We start from the raw sequence: 17,763 nt of genomic DNA on the forward strand, positions 1-17,763 counted from the left end.
TAATCGTTGAGGATAGGACAAGAAGCAATGGACTTAAATTGCAGCAAGGGCGGTTTAGGTTGGACATGAGGAAAAAATTCCTAGCTGTCAGGGTGGTTAAGCACTAGAATAAATTGACTAAGGAGGTTGTGGGATCTCAATCACTGGAGATTTTTAAGAACAGGTTAGACAAACACCTGCCATGAGTGCAGGGGACTGGACTAGATGACCTCTTGAGGTCCCTTCCAGTCCTATAATTCTGTGAACTGATCAGAAACTTTCTTTTGAGCCAGTTCAACTTTAAACTGCATTTTCTAATTGTGGCACATTGCCGCATGGGAGTTGTAGCTTGGAAGGCTGATGCTCTTCCCTACAAGCCAGGCTCCATGACTGGACTACATCTCCCATGATGCATCCAGATGACTCCCATGATGCAGCTTGGTCAGAGGGAAATTCATATTGCAGCATGGGAGATATTTTCCAAGGAGCCTGGCCCATAAGATGGAATTGGGGGACCAAACTACAACTTCCGCAAGGCAATGCACTGATAAAGAAATACAACTCAATGTTTTGTTGAAGTGATTTGAAATGAAACATTTTGGATCAGTCCCACAAAGCAAAATATTTTGATACTGACCCAAAACAAAATATTTCATTTTGGCAAAATCAAAACGTTCCCCATGGAAAACGTTGATTATGTGCAAACGCACTTTTGGTGGAAAATCCCTGACCAGATCTACTTTCTATGACAGCCTTGCAGCAGCCCTACAGGTGGACTAGACAAACACTTATGTGAAAATTAGAGGCATTTTTATCACAAGTGTGTGATCACACAGGGTCCTTGCATTTTGGGAGGTTCTGATGTGTCAGAACTTCCAATACTCCGCTACTGTATTATCTCCCTTGCCTGCAGTGCCCCTTCCCATTCCCCTTTCCCGCATTGTAAAACATGAACACGGGGGCTGATGCCTCCCTGGGTTCTCAGTGACAAACCTCTTGGTCCAAGCCCATCCATCTGCTGCAACCTTCCACAGACGGTCATTGACTTTCACCTTGCCAGCAGAAGAAATCCTCCTTTATCCCCCTAATGACATTTCCCTCCTATCTGGCCAGATGCTAGACTCTTCTGTCCCCCGTCAAATGTGGTACAAAGGTTACCAAAGCCTGCCTGGGTCCTGCATGTCCAACTTGGGACAGGACCCATAGTACCTGAGACCAGATCTCAGTATTCCATAATTTCTACATTTTTTTAAAACATGAAAATTTGGGTAAATTATTCAGAGGGCCTAATTTTTTCTATAATGAAAAAAAAGCTGATAAATATACATCTCCCAAAAAAGCAGACTTGCAAATCTGAGATATTTAGCAAATTAGTTGTTTTGCCTGTGCAAATGATGTCACATGCATAGTGCAGGTATAAATTTGAAACAAATATGTACTTTCTTACATGTTATGTATCTAGATGCACATTTCCACACTTAAACCTGTTAAGTAGATGTGTATTAAATTATAATTTTAATATGCTCAAGGAGTGTATATTCAGCTATGTCATTGATTTATCGGGGTTAGCTCAAGCAAAGCAGCACAGTGATAACAGCTATTATAGGTTAGTCTCTAAGGTGCCACAAGGACTCCGTGTTGTTTTTGGATCTTTTCTCTTTTTACTCTTAATGAAACTATCTGTGCTTTTAGTTTGGTGATCACCATTTTTAATAGTGTTGACATTTGCTGAATTGAAAAGTTTCTTTTAAATATCCAAACCAACATTTTTTGTTTGTAATCGTGTCAGACACTATAAGTTTCTCGCATTTCATACAGGACTTTTTTTAATATAGGAAAGGGGTAAATGAGGAATTTTAGGTATAGTGGATAGTACACCAAATGGTCTATATGTACCAATTTTTTCTATAAAGAGCTCTTCAAGTATTCAGTTTATGCAAAGGATGTAGTTTAACACAAGAGGGCAGTCAAGTTATATATGAGACTGTAGCTACGCTTTCATTTTATTGACCACAGGTTAATAGGCAACTGGATGACAAAATGAACCTAGTAGGACTGTATTTTTATAAGTACATTCTTCTTATACTTCTGTAAAATTCATTGATGTTAGATGTAGAGAGGAGCAAAATAAGCTGGGAAATGCTTGGTTGCTTCCATGCTAAGGGAGATTTATATACCTGACCTGAGGGCAAAATGGGTTCTTTAAGGAAAAAATTATTGAATCGATCACTGATACGTCAGGTAGTTCAGACTACAGTATGTTCCATACTTGTCACCCTCAAAAATCCCATTGAAATATCGATAGCACCTCATGGCAGGGAGATGACAGGAAACTTGCACATAAATCATCCTTGGTGCAGTTTTAATGTTAAAGACAAAAGATTTTAGCTGGAAAGCAAACTTGGTTTAAGGATTGTTGATTTTTGTGAAAGGCTTCTGAAGGGGTTGCGCAAGAGATCTCTCTCTATTTGTTTTGGATGAGATGTATGATAGCACTGGGGAAGGCTCATTTCAGTTTCTTTCCTCACTGTTTGGCAGCATGTCATATTATATCCTTGAGAAGGCCAGTTGGGTAATGCCTGGTACGATAATTGTGGGAGGTGTACAAAGCTTGGTGGAAAAGAACAGAATTCTAAAGTTGCTATGTCCAAGGTGGTGTAATAATATTTTACCTGAATTTAAAGTCTTCTCCCATTCTTATTTCAAAGGGCCATCTGCACCTAGCATAGCGCTGTGTTTAAAAACTGTATTAAAACACGACTCATACACAAAACCCAGAGCCATTTTTTCATTTGGTTTGGCTGTTGAGTGAGGCTGGAGCCAAAAGGCTTGAGAAGAGTCTTCCAAAACTCTGACGTAGGGTAGGGGATTTGATGGCAACAAAACCACTTTAGAAGGTGGTACAACAGTGGTGCTTGAACCATAATTTAACAAGGTTTTGCAAATATAAGAATAGGCCGGGCGGGAGGTGCAGGCGGGGCTAATATACTCAATCTCTGCTCACGGTCCCATGTGCCACCAGCAGTCCGCATATGGTAGGAAGTTCCTTCAGAGATAATCAGCAGTGAATAAGCTTAGTATTTCGGGCATTTTTACTATCATTAAGTTCAGAGTTAATATCCCAACCAATTGGGTAGAACATCTGAGAACTAATAGCCCCCATTCTCAGTTGCTTTGCTACACTGCTGCCAACCACAAGAATGAGAAATAGGCACCTCTAGTATGCTAGGACTGTCCCTGGAGCTGACTGGTTCATAGTGTAAACTAAAGTACCTTTGGGCTGCTATATGGTCAAAGAGCTTAAAGCTCCGAAGGGGCTCTGGATCATCAAGAATCGTCATGGTGCACCACGCTCCAGGCTCGTCTTCTGAAGAAAGTGAAGTCAGACAGGATGGTCATAACAGTCCCCTTTGGTCTCTGAATTCTGAAAAAATAAGCTGGTGGGGCAGATTGGACATGCATAATGAGAGAAACCTGACCCAGTTCAAAATGGTATTTGAAGAGCAGTTGTCAGCGTTTCCTGATGGTTGCCAATGTGTGTATTTTTTCTTTCTTCCTTGGTCTCTGTCCATGTATTTTACATTGATTTCATATAGTATTTGATTAGTGTTTATGTGAACACTAGCTGCAAGTAATGAACACCTCATTCTCACTGTTTGAACTCTGAAACTTATATGTCCTTCATAACTGTAAAAAGAAAAGGTGGACTTGTGGCACCTCAGAGACTAACCAATTTATTTGAGCATAAGCTTTCGTGAGCTACAGCTCACTTCATCGGATGCATTCAGTGGAAAATACAGTGGGGAGATTTATATATACATAGGGAACATGAAACAATGGGTGTTACCATACACACTGTAAGGGGAGTGATCACTTAAGGTGAGCTATTACCAGCAGGAGAGCGGGGGGGAGGGCGAACCTTTTGTAGTGATAATCAAGGTGGGCCATTTCCAGCAGTTGACAAGAACATCTGAGGAACAGTGGGGGAGCGGGGGGGAAATAGTTTACTTTGTGTAATGACCCATCCACTCCCAGGCGCTATTCAAGCCTAAATTAATTTGACCAACGTACATGGCAGAGGGGCATTGCTGGCACAGGACAGTCTCTACGTAAAAGAATAAATGGACACAAATCAGACGTCAAGAATTATAACATTCATAAACCAGTCGGAGAGCACTTCAATCTCTTTGGTCACTCGATTACAGACCTAAAAGTTTCAATTCTTCAACAAAAAAACTTCAAAAACAGACTCCAACGAGAGACTGCTGAATTGGAATTAATTTGCAAACTGGATTCAATTAACTTAGGCTTGAATAGAGACTGGGAGTGGATGGGTCATTACAGAAAGTAAACTATTTCCCCATTGTTCTCTATGTATGTAAATCTCCCCACTGTATTTTCCACAGAATGCATCCAATGAAGTGAGCTGTAGCTCACGAAAGCTTATGCTCAAATAAATTTGTTAGTCTCTAAGGTGCCACAAGTACTCCTTTTCTTTTTGCAGATACAGATGAACATGGCTGCTACTCTGAAACCTGTAGTATCTGAGCAAGTTACACTCTTTAATGTATGTATCCTCCCTGTGACACAAGGAAGGACTGTTAGCCCCATTTTACGGATGGGGAACTGAATCGCAGAGAGACCAAGTTACTTGCCCAAAATCAAAGAGCAAATCTGTGATGAAGCGGGAAATTTAATTGAGGTTTCCTGAATCCCAGGCTAGCACCCTAACCGTTAGACCATTTTTTATCCGGGCATGGACTGCATCCCTAGCACAAATCAAAGCTCTGACCCTGATCTGGCCTTCTCAATTATTTTGTGATATTAAGTAGTATTAGTATTGAACTATTGCACCTCCAATATACTTGACAGGTAAGTGCTCTGAGGCATGTTGATGGAATTCTACAGCCTGTATCATGAAGGAGTCCAGACTGTATAATCAAAGTGGTCCCAATCTGTGAAGACTGCTGGCTGTCTTGTTCAGTTTATTTAATTTCTCTATCTGTAAAGGGTGGATGATAATATCTACCACACAGCCGTATGGTGAAACTTCATTAATGTTTGTAAAGTGCTTTGAGATCTTTTAGGTGGAAAGTATTATGAATATTATTGACCTTCCAAGTTTTTGTATAGCTTTTCTCAGGAATGTATAGCAGCAGTACTGGAAAGGATTTGTAAACTTACAAGGAAAACAAGACTGTGGGCTGTAAAGGGCCTCCAAGTAGCAGGTACACCTGTGAAAATCCATGAGCAACTATTGTGTACACAACAACTTCATTTGCACATGCAATCTAATCATAGGTCAGCATAAACAAATGCAGGTTTTGCACGTGTAACGGGTGCTCAGACAGTTTTGCAGGTGAACCCGTTGCATGGAGCCCTGAAAGTTAGACTTATAAGCTTAATTAGTAGCTTTGTGGCAACTGCCTACTCCATGCTGCCAGTTCCGATGGAAAGGGCTGGTAAGTGAAATTCTGGTTCTGACTGTAGAATCATTCAGAATAGACAGAGCCTTTTTCATCGTCTTGCTAGTTTCTTTTCTCACTTTTCCTTTGTCTCTCCTACTCTTCAGATTTGCTCCTCTGTTAGCTCTTTCCTGTTTGTCACCCCCAACCACACCCTTCTCTTTTCCTTTCCCCCCCCCTTCCATGTTCCTTTTCCTCTTTTTATTATGTGTATACTTTAGGTGAGCCTGTTTCTGCTGCACTGCATTGGTTCTTGTGCAGCAGACAGTGCTTCTATCAAAGGACCAATAGCAGACAAAATTTCGTACCATGCTGATTAAGGCTATGTCTACACTAGTGAGCTCACAGCGGCACAGCTATACCTATGCGACTGCTCTCCTGTAAGATCGCTCTATGCTCTAAACAGGAGAGAGAGCTTTCCTGTTGATATAATAAAATCACCTCAGTGAGCAACGGTAGCTATGGCGGCAACAGAAGCTCTCCCACCGACGTAGTGCGATGCCACTTAGTCTGGTGAAACTTACGTCACTCAGGGGTGTTTTTTCTGCAACTCTCAGCAACATAAATGTTGCTGACATAAGTGGTAGTGTAGACATGGCCTTAGTGTGGCTTTGGGTGCTATCAGATAAGGTGTATCTGTAAGGGGAGGGATCAAAAGCTAATGTTTCCAGCCCCCAGTACATATCATGGGGTGGTCAATGGGGATGGACGGTTACTTGTCCTTCCTTAATAGTTGATGCATGCAATTTATCTCTCATGTACTTGCACAGCTTTGTACACCTTGATTTTCAAATTTTCAGTGGGGAATGGATTTTACCTTATTGCAGTTTATATAGGGTCTTGTTTTCAGTGCAGCAGTTATCTTGAGTCACTCCACTTGAGCAAGCCTCTCTCCAGTGAGACCAACCACACTGCATAAGAGTACTCCCCTACACATCGATTATCTTACCAGCACAGTTTGATTGGATTAGCAGTTGATGAGTTGTGCTAACTCGAGCTGTCGCTGAGTCTCTGCTGTATGTCACTCAAACTTGGTCTACACTATGTACTTACTGTGGTATAATCATGTCACTCAGGGGTGTGAAAAATCTATACCCACAAGCAATGTAGCAATACTGACCTTAGCCCTCCCAGGTAAACAGCACTATGTTGGTGAGAGAGCTTCTCCAGTCAACATAGCTACCGCCTCTCGTGGAGAACTCTCTCCCATCGGCTTAGAACGTCATCACCAGATGCACTACAGTGGCGCAGCTGCCTGATGTAAACTTGTAGTGTAGACCTGCCCTCAATGTCAGCAGTACTCAAGCTTCAAACCCCTTCTCCCCCACTTCCTCTGCCCACCTGGCCAGCTAGCTCTGAGTTGAAAGCATTATAGGAGTCAGGTGAGGGGCAACACTTGAAATCTACCTCAAGTTAACACTTCATGTTAGCTGGCTTCCCCAGTCTGCTTATGGTTCATGCAACAGTCTGGGCAAGGTGAGGACATTTAGACCATTTAAAACATTGTTTAAAAGTGAAGGAGAAAAGAATCTTTATAAACAGTGTGTGTGTGTATATGTGTGTGTGTGTGTGTGTGTGTGTGTATATATATATATATATGTATATAAATAGGTTAGGGGGAGAAATAGATTACATGAATATAAGAAACATTAGGAAGAGGAAAGGCCTATCTGGAGATTTATTTTAATCCAGCCTAAACTGAAAACTAGTGTTAATTGTTTATTTTGATCAAATAGATGACATTAAGTTGTACTGGGCAGTTTGAGCTCATTTCAGTGTCTTGTTAGGTGCCAAATCAACAAAATCCTTCAGCATGTGCCTAACTTTAAATATAGGAGTAGTCCCATTAAATTCAGTGGGGCTACTCACATGCTCACAGGTAGGCACATCCTCATGCACCTTGCTGTATCAGGGCCTAAGCGCTCTTCTATAGGTACTAACAAACTTTTAGCAAAGGGATTAAGAAAATTAAAAAGAACAGAATCTTTATTATCCTTGGTTTGTGCGTCAGCTTTGTGCTAGAGCTGGCAAATTAGTGTGTAATTCTAGAGGACAAGAGAAGGACTCTGGCAATTGTCTCTTCTGTTTCATTAGATGGTAGACTATGAAATTACACACTTTATTTTATGGTTACATATGATTATGGAAATGTCTTTTTATCTTGTAGTTCTTTTTTCTTGGATAAAAGTTGTCAGGGATGTAATTCCAAGTGCCAGAATGTGTGTTTTTGGAAGTTTGGTTTTAATGTTGGGCATGTGCTCATTTATAATCCTGTTTGGACAATGCATTTGTTCTGTTCGACAGATGAATAAGGGGAGAAGACATTTTGAAAAATGTGTTCCTGTCTTCTCTCTTTCTTGCATCTTTCGCTGCATCTGTGCCAGGAAGAATCCCTCAGGGTGTCATGGGTTGTATTTCCAGGAAGAAAGAATACCTGACTAGACTAGCATTTACTAGTATTACCCTTCATGATTACTGTGTCATCAATTAGCCTATATGACTTAAAAGTGAATCTTGCCAGTCATTTTAAGACTTTGGATAATTAAACTCAAGAATTTCCAATGGCAAATTTCTTCTGCCTTTGTTTAAAATAGTATAAAAGAACTTTCTTTAATTGTATAAGTATATTGTTGGCAAAAAAGAAGGGCAACTCTAACTCCTTAAACACTAGAAAAACATGAGTCCATCATATTTGACAGGTTAAAACTGGTTTCCCACTACTTTCAATAACAGACACATTGCTACGCATAATAATTAAAGCTTAGTCCATGTAGTTGTAGGCTATTATAAGTAATTACAGCTATTGAAGCTTATGGATTTTAACATTTTTCTTTTCTTATCTTTTAAACATCTCCCTCCCCACCAAGCAAAAGCCTCAATGTTTTAGAAAGGACTTTCTGAAGGCCTCGCAGTACAGCTTGGCTGTTAGTTATGTAAGCAGCTGTCTGCAGAAATTCATTAAATGTCTGATTGTGCATAGCCACGTCTGACCCTTGGTGTTCATGTTGAGCTTTCCCCCTGCAGGCTACCTTCTTGTCTCTAGCTGACATAATAGATGTTCATTACAGAGGTGCAGGCTTTACTGATCCTCATCCCAGTAAAGCATGAAGTCATCACTTAGAACTTTATATACAAAGGTTTACAGTTTTGTGTGGAAAGATTAAAAATACCAAGCCAGGTTTCACCTGGGCTGGTCCAGCATTTTAGGGAAAGTTCACGTGGCATCTGCTTTGCTGCCTTCCATTTTCACATCACGGATAGAGGACCTTCAAAGTGCCCAGGGCTCTTTCAATTTTCTCATGTTTATCTCCTATAATGTAATGTCCGTGCAATGTTTTGTTTTAAAGTTCACTTAAATCCCAAGATATTTGATTTTTGAAAGAGTACAGTATAGCTGTACCCTAGGAGTCCAGTCCTGAAAGTTCTGAATGTCTCCTGGAAGAAGCAGAAGTCCCTAAAGTCAGTGCAAACTGAGGGTGCTTAGTATCTCTAAGGGGTACTCGGTAGCTTGCAGGATTGGAACTTGGAACTTCACTTTCTTCTAGAGATCTCAGCTGCCTATTTTCCACTTGTTCTATTTCAACCTTCTTTCTCTGCCACCTCCCTGAACAGTGGTAAGTTTTCAAACCATACACTTCTGCAAAGTCATTGTTATATTTAACTCCACACTTTTACTTTATAAAAGGGGGGTCACAGATCAGACATAGTCTAGTTACGCTAACCTGTTGATTTACATGATTTACAGTCAAACATAAACAGGAATGTTAAATTCTGTGAGGAGCCCTTCAGTTCACTTTTGTTTTTTTCTGTTTTTCATATTGAACCTTAAAAGGTGGTAGTGATGAACCCTACCCGTGCTATAGCCACAAGCTACAATGCCAAAGGTTACAAGGCTGGGTACAATGGCCGGAATATGTAGGCCTTAGGAGGCCCCTTCTCATTGACAGTTATCCATATGGCTAAACTAAACTGATGCTTATTAGCATCATTATGACTATACGTTTCAGTCATCATATCCCACATGGATTCTGCTGTCAACTTGGGGCTTCCACTCTGTACCTTTGTGTTCTGCTTTCCAAGTATATGTGCTGCAAATGCATAATTGATAATAGGATTGTTAGCTATTAAAACAAAATATTATAATAATAATAATATAGTACAACACAAGGTGCAATAATCCTTGGCATTGACCAGTTGAACAAACCTCCTGTCCCCCCAAATGCCGTATCCTAAAAATTAGCTGACTCAGTAATGGAGAGAGGTCAAATAACTGAGTTTTGGAAGTAGCTTTCTCAATCCACATAGGCAAAAAGTGCTTAAGTATGTGCTTAATTTTAAGTTCCTTCAAAGTCCCTATTGTTGACTTCTGTGGGGCTTAAATTTTTGCTTAAAGTTAAGCATGTGCTTAAGTGCTTTACTGATTCCTGGCCAGAGTGGGTATGTAAAAGAGCAGGGAGTAGAACACACATCCTTTCATTCACTCATTTGGACCATACATGTTTATTATGGACCAGATTGAATAATCATAGTATTGCCAATCCCACATGTTGAAAAATCATGAGTCAGTCCCCTCAAAATCACGAGATTTAAAAAATAAATAAATGTTGGGTTCTTTTTTTACCTTTTGGTTGTTGAGATTTTAAGGTGCACTTGAGTCATGTTTTCAAGCATTTCTTCACAACAATGAAGGCTAGAAACATATTTTGAGATGAAATCTGATATTTTCATGTCATCACATGACTCCAGGAGCTGGGGCTTTTAGAAGAAGACCAAATAACATGAGACTCATGATAAAATGATGAGAGCTGGCAACACTGTGGGCTCTATGCACTTTGGTATCATCAGGGGACTAGCGATGGGGCAGGAATCTCCCTGCCATCCACATTTTGTAGCTGCATCCATCTCTTTTGTTCTTTCTCCTCTGCAGGAGGAAATAGCCATTGGTCCCTCACATTTTCTCCCTGACTGGTTTGACTAATTCACTGATCTGTCTAGACACAAAATAATTGCAGTACACAGGTGCACATGGGGGGATACTTTATACTGCCTGAAGATATTATACAGTGTTGGGAAAGTAATCGTATACCAAAAGTACTTTCACTCGATAGACGATACCTACAGGAAGCTGACACTGGTAAAGTAAATTCTATATAACCACCCAGAAAATGAGGAAGTGACAACTGTATATTGTTATTTCTACACAGTATATATGCTGCCAGTATCACCTGAGGATTGGTGCACATTGGGACTGATTAAGTACTGCTGCACAGTCACTCCATAGAGGTTTTGTTAAAATGGCAGAATACCGCACTCCCCAAGTTTATTAAAATACCTTTTTGAGTTTCTGTTTCTTGAACTTCATTTTTCCCCTACTCTCTTTGTTTCTCTAGACCTACATCCCTGTTCCCGCCCCAATTCCCAGTGAGACTTCTTTGTACAGTATGGTTTTTATAAAGTGTTCACAAATCTCAGACCTAATTTCTTCCAGCGAACATCAGTCCTCCCAAAAGGTGCATTCTTACTTTTTAATGCATTTTTTCAGTCTATTCTACTCTTTAAACAGTGTCTGAGGCTCTCAATCTGTTTCTGTCCTTAAATGAAGCTGCTACTGCTCCATACCATCATTTTACCCACACTTCATAATCTTTTTATTTCAATTTTTTAAAATTTTCAGATGGGGAAGGAGGGAAGTCTTTCAACAGTCTTATCAATAAAAAATATGAATGTGCTTAAGATAGAATTTTCTCTTTAACTAATAGCACTGTATCCACTTCAACTCCCGCTCCACTTGCACACTCCTTAAACAGTGGTTGTGGTCTCTCATATAAGATCGATAGATGTTTCCCAATCAGCTGCTACCAGGTTTTTCATATGTAAAAACTGGAAAACAGCAACAAGACAAATGATAACATTATTAGGACTTATTAAGATAGGTGCATAAGAAAACTATATATACACGTATCTTGAAAACGGTAGGAGTGAAATCAGAAAACTTGCATGTGGGTGCCTACATATGTGTTTGTGTCCATACACACATCTACATAGTCATTAATCCAAGGGAGAACTGTAATTTTTCCACATCATTACTCAGCTCTCCTTTTAAGATGATTTGTGCTCCTTAATTGCTGTTGTACTTTTAGCAGTTCAGATACCCTTTGTGTAAGGAAACCTGATTCAGTTCTCTCTAATCCGTGGCTTCTTGTTTTAGAGTTAGTTGATATTATGAACAGCTTCTTGCCAGGAATCCATTCCTTCCTTTACAAGATTGTACGTCTCTGACATATTTCTGCCCACACCCTTCTTTTCTTTTTATCTAAGCCACAGCAAATGGTTTAACCACATCTTGCCTAATAACTACCTCTCGACTGTACACCCAGATCCCGTTATGTAAAGCATAGATTAAGTATAAAAAAGTCATTGTCATAACTCTTTTCATTTCTTAAATAGTCCACTGATAGTTTATGCCTGCTGCTCACAACCTACGCACACTTTGGTAGTTTCAGGTAAAAGAACTATCACTAAAGACTGAAACAAAAGTGTTTGTGAATTTGAGCTGAAGGTGTAGAGTGTACAGCTCACTTCCCGCCAAAACTCTAAGGTTTGCTCAGCATTCCATTGCTGTTCCATATATTTGTCATCAGAGTGCAGACACATGTTCAGTCTAGCAGCTCCTCTTTCAGCCAGTGTTTGAGCAGCGGTTAAAAGAAGATGCACTCATGTGGAAAATCCTGGCAGCAGGCACCATGGATTGTATTACAGCAGCTGCCCTCAACGGGAAAACACCGATGTTTACAGTGTGTGTTTTTCCATGGAATTTTATTGTCTGTGTATATATATATAATAAGAATGTTCTTCTGGATGTGTATTCCATCTTTTTTATAAAATATTATGTATAGCAATACATAAATATTGTTATATATTACATTTAGTTCATGTGTAATTTTAGCATGAACATAAGGTTTAGAAACTGACTTTCACAACTATGGTAGATTCTTAGCAAATAAGCGAAAGCAGTATTTGAATTTCTATGTATTAGCCTTCATGGTCTTAGATATCTCCATGCATTTTGAAAAATCAGCTTGTGTGTGTGTGTGTATGTGAGTGAGAGAGAGAGAGAGAGATATGTGCTGTTTAGTTCAAGCTTTTATCTAGGGTTGCCAATTTTCTACTCACACAAAACTGAACACCCTGCCCTGCCCTTTCTCTGCGGCCCTGCCCCTGCTCACTCCATTCCCCCTCCCTCCCCCCATTGCTCTCTCTTCCCACCCTCACTCACTCACTCACTCATTTTCACTGGGCTGGCTCAGGGTGTTGCGGAGAAGGAGGATGCTCCGGGCTGGGACCCAGGGGTTCGGAGGGCTGGAGGAGGATCAGGGCTAGGAGTTGGGGTGAGGGGTGCGGCTGGGGCTGAGAGGATTGGGGTGCAGGAGGGTGCTCCAGGCTGGGACCGAGGGGTTCGGAGGGTGGGAGGGGGTTCAGGGCTGGGGCAGGGTGTTGGGGTGCAGGGGGGGTGAGGGCTCTGGCTGGGGGTACGGGCTCTGGGGTGGGGCTGGGAATGAGGAGTTTGGGATGAAGGACGGTGCTCCGGGCTTCAATCAAGGGGTTCAGAGGGTGGGAGGGGGATCAGGGCTGGGACAGGGGGTTGGGGTGTAGGACAGGATTCGGGGTGCAGGCTCCAGGCAGCTCCCAGAAGCAGTGGCATGTCCCCCCTTCAGCTCCTACGCAGAAGCACAGCCAGGCAGCTCTGCATGCTGCCCTGTCCACAGACGCTGCCCCCGCATTGGTTCCCAGGCAAGGGGAGCAGTGGAGCCGGCGCTTGGGCTGGGGGCAGCGTGCGGAGCCCCCTGGCAGCTCCTACGCGTAGGAGCTGGAGAGGGGACATGCTGCTGCTTCTGGGAGCTGCACAGAGCCAGGACCAGTAGGGAGGCTGCCTTAGCCCTGGGCGGCCGCTGCGCCGCCAACCAGACTTTTAATGGCCCAGTTGGCAGTGCCAACCGGAGTCGACAGGGTCCCTTTTAAACCGGATATTCCGGTCAAAAACCGGACAACTGGCAACCCTGCTTTTATCATTCTTAGTTTTACTAATATAAACATGGCAGCTAGTAAGCTGTCCAGAATAGTTACTATATTTATACAGAGCCCAGAACTTCTAGCTTAGGCCCCTGCGTGTTACTTTTATATAAAATTGACAGTGATTAATAATTATTAATAAAGTTTTGATGCAAAATGAAGAAACCTTCTTTCTATTTATCTCAGTGCTAGCACGTGTTAATGTAATATGATAGCACCTGTTTACAGCTCTCTATTTTTAATATGCCCATCATGTTCGTATCTGGGCTATAATTACCTTAGCTGCATGATTATGAACTCCTGCCTCTGTCAAGTCAAATTTCTATTAGTTATTGTAGGGGGAAAGATAATATGAGGAAATAAAAAATGTCCCTAGCCATTTTATATTCTTCTTTACTGAAGGAAGGTCTACACAAACAGGTATGCCTTCCATTGTTCTCTAAGGACCTGATTCAACAAAGCACTTAAGTACACAATTAACTTAAAGCATGAACGGAGTCTCATCCCTATTCAGCAAGGCATTTAAGCACATATTTAATTCATAGCATATTTAATTTGAGTCCCTTTGGCTTCAACAGCACTTAAGCATGTGTTTACGTATTTTGCTAAATATGGATGAACTTCAGCAGATGCGTAAGTGTTTTTCTGAGTGTTTGAGAGATGAATTCCCCTAAGGGATAGGAGATAAATGATCTGATCGAGACAATGATAGGGCAATGGTTTAAATACCTTTTTTCTGCCCTCAGAACAGAGAGTTCCACAGTTGTGTGGTTCCTCCAGGGCTCTACCAATCATAACGTTCCTGTTGATCATAGTATTCTTGGATGTGCAAAAAGAGAGGTGGTCCTTGGGGCGACCGGACCCTAGCTCACTGAGTGCCCTGGGAGAGAGTGGATGCAAAATTGGATGGGCATCACCAGTATGGTATGCTCTCATTGATCTGTCCCACTGAAGAGTTTTTTCATGTTGGGCCATCTGATGCTTTAGCATAGTCTTCCTGGCTAGGCATAGATGGACTGTGGTAATCTAGGCCACCTGTGATAATTGTATGCACTGTAAATACCATGGAACAAATTTGCATCTGAATATTTACCCACAGTCTTGGATGTGCAAGTTTTTGTGCCCCTCAGTACTTGAGATTTCCACAAACAGCATTTGTGCATGTAAATTGGATAGATATCCAATAGACATTCATAAAATTATGGCCTGAAGGTTACAGACTGCTGCAAAGATGAATGAGCTGTGACTAAAGAAAACTAGAACAGACTACATAACTTGTGAAAAAGACTGTGAAAATCAAGGTGGTGGAGGTTCTTTATTGTTTGTATTGCAGTAATGCCATGGAGCCCCAGTTGTAGACCAGGACCCTGTTGTGCTAGGTTCTGTACAAACATACAGAGGCGGTACGTACCACGAAGCGCTCACAATCCTTCCCTCTCCTTTTTGATTATGTGCTAAGAAAACTTCTTCAGTTTAGCAGTTTTCTCAATTTAAATATAAAGTAACGCCCTTCCTACACTGCTGCTCAGAAGTTTTATCAGACACATGTGCCAGCAAGAGGCTTTTACAGCTGCAAGAAAATACAAAGCAGCATGAAAAGTGTGAGGATGAGCCTTCAGTTCAGACAATCCCAGTCTTTTTCCTAAGGCAGCAAAAGGAGCTCTGATTTTTTTTTTTAATTTTATTTTTTTACAAGTACCTCACACAGTTGGGCAGTCCTAGCTAGTTCCAGCCAATTCTTCTTTCTCTTTGATCTGTGCTGTCTGCTAGCATGAGATACTGAATTATCACTACATCCCTCAGGCTGTCTCACAAGTTTACAGATGCAAACCTTCAAATCAAACAGTTTATATTCGGCTGGTTTCTCTCTCCTCCTTCCTACTGTTGCAGACCAGCCAAAGCAAACAGAAAACAGCAGTGCACATTATTTAATTAATTAAAATGACCCAATTTAAAGAAAAAAAATCCAGATTTTCATCTACATTTAGTCTTTAGTACTGGTCATTGATGATGGCAAAACCCCTTGGTGACATAAATAGAGAACCTCATTTCAGACATGATGCTTATACATTTTCATCACTAACATTAACTGCTAATTGGTTGATGATTTGGTATTATGATGTGTTTGTGATTGCGCGTAGCTCTTACCTGTGCCATTAGCTTTTGCCTCAGCACTAACCCAGCAATAGTAATATTAACTGTGAAATCAGACCTTGAAGGATTTATCTACCAGCATTTGCACCTGATAACTTAAATCTGTAAAGAAGTTGTAACTCCCTAGCCCACCTTACAAAGTGCAAGTCTGCCCCATTCTCAGATTGTAGTGCCTTTCTTTGGTTGTCCTGGTAATAAATAGTAAACCTTCAGTTTTGGAGTTTAGTAACAAAATAAGAGTCTTTTAAATTTCAGAGAGAGAAGTTGACTGGTATTTCCTTCCACTGTCTGGGATTCAAAGTTAACTAAAGCAATAACTCAGATTTTTTTTAAAATCCCAAAGTACTTATGTGCATAATTACAAACGACACTTCTAAACTTGTTGCTGAACCTTCTAATCTTCAGTGTTATGTGAGTGTATAAAACTGCCTGAAAAACACTGTATAATCTAGTGATGGGAATCATGCCTGATACACTGACCTTATTTATTATACAAGTATCTCTGAAGCTCCTAGGGACAGTAATCCCAATGTTAAGCATTGATGGTAAATCAGTGATCTCATCCAAGGAGTAGGATAATGGTTACTGCATGATAGTACAGAATCTTTCAGCATAATAGACAAGTGTTGTGACAAACTGCTTTTTTCATGTAACGTAGTTTATCAAGCAGCCCATTGTTACTGGTTCATTCTGAAAAGAAGCTTGAAGATAAAATACTTTTGTGGATCCAATTTTGTCCTTTCCCTTTTGGCAAATATTTTCTCTCTCTCCCCGCCCCCTTCCACCCCCCCCCCCATTTTGTTTCTGTTCCATTAAACTAATTTAATTAAACAGATGCTCAGGAAAGCATGAGACTCACAGCACATGTTACAGGCACAGGCTGCCTAAGCCTCCCACACATAGCTCCACTAATGTGCCGCAGTAGTAACCTGCGTATTCCAGTCCTTGGCCTCTTCTGAACAGACAGAGTCAATTGCGCCAAACAGTGACAAACTGTGCTGTGGTTTTGTGAAGATGACAAATGACAGCTGGAGACGAGACAACACCAACCAAATTTCTTTTCACTTGTAACATAATCCAGGTTTCGTTCCTAATGGAGGGAGGGGGGACAGCAAAGGGGTGGAGGAGGTGAAGCATGACTGCTGTTTGTTTACCATCGTGTTTTGCAGTATTGCTGTAGTCTGTTGGTCCCAGGATATTAAAGAGACAAGATGCGTGAGGTAATATCTTTCATTGGGCCAACTTCTGTCAGTGAAAGAGACAAGCTTTTGAGTAGGGATGTAAAATGTTAACTGATAAGCATCTGTCTTATCGTAAGGTATTCCGATTAACATTTAATCTCCAGCTGCGGGATTCTGCTGCTGCCATGCCCCAGGGATCCTGGTTGCCACCCCCCTCCCCATGTCCCAGTGCTCCCACACACCATGGGGTCCCAGCTGGCAGCCAGGACCCCAGCACGGGGCCGGCAGCCAGGATCCTTGCGCGTGAGGAGACAGCAGAGCCTAACGGTTAAACATTTTAATAAAAATTTAATACTTTAAATGTTTACTTTTTAAAAAAAGCTAGTTACATCCCTACTTGCGAGCTTATACTGAACAGGCAGAAGTTGGTCCAATAAAAGATATTACCTCACCCACCTGGTCTTTCTAATTTTGTTAACCAGGACTTCTGTCGAAAGGATCACAATTTTCAATAAGACTATACACTGCTCTGGAAATGATCTGGCTGCTGCATCAAAGGTATATTTTAGTGTACCACACAAAAATGGCAGTTACCATATTTTGATGGTGGTTTAATTTCCCACTCAGTATTTAACTAAATAATTTACAACATTTCCTCACATGGGGGGCTAAAGGGAGATGAGTAAATGCTGTCCTCCCAAAGTCAATGGGAGTTTTGTCATTGACTTCAGGGGGATCAGTGTTCGATCCCACTACGTTGTTTCATTTCTAGGCTTCGTCCGAGACTACAAACTGTCTGGGGCAGGGACTGTCTTTATGCTGTTTGTTTGTACAACACCTAGTACAAATGGAACCTAATCCCTGTTTGGGGTTTCAGGCTCTGTTTCATAGGTAATGACTATGACAAAAATCTA

General features: G+C 41.2%; 1 protein-coding gene and 1 long non-coding RNA gene across 9 annotated transcripts in view; one reads left to right on the plus strand and one right to left on the minus strand.

Moving 5' to 3' along the window:
- The window catches only part of KCNQ1 (potassium voltage-gated channel subfamily Q member 1), a 533,253-nt gene that overhangs the window by 211,347 nt on the left and 304,143 nt on the right, over positions 1 to 17,763 (plus strand). The window lies entirely within an intron of this gene.
- The window catches only part of LOC125637711 (uncharacterized), a 66,338-nt gene that overhangs the window by 10,640 nt on the left and 37,935 nt on the right, over positions 1 to 17,763 (minus strand). Inside the window, exon 5 of one of the 6 annotated variants that reach the window (XR_012668883.1) lies at positions 3,248 to 3,416. The exons of 4 other annotated variants lie outside the window; for them this stretch is intronic. This is a non-coding gene — a long non-coding RNA (uncharacterized LOC125637711). Of the gene's footprint in view, positions 1 to 3,247; positions 3,417 to 10,757; positions 11,325 to 17,763 lie in introns of those variants that run through there. One more of the 6 variants, XR_012668881.1, reaches the window with a different exon arrangement.

This window comes from Caretta caretta, chromosome 6 (genome assembly GCF_965140235.1).
Source record: "Caretta caretta isolate rCarCar2 chromosome 6, rCarCar1.hap1, whole genome shotgun sequence".
NCBI lineage: Eukaryota > Metazoa > Chordata > Testudines > Cheloniidae > Caretta > Caretta caretta.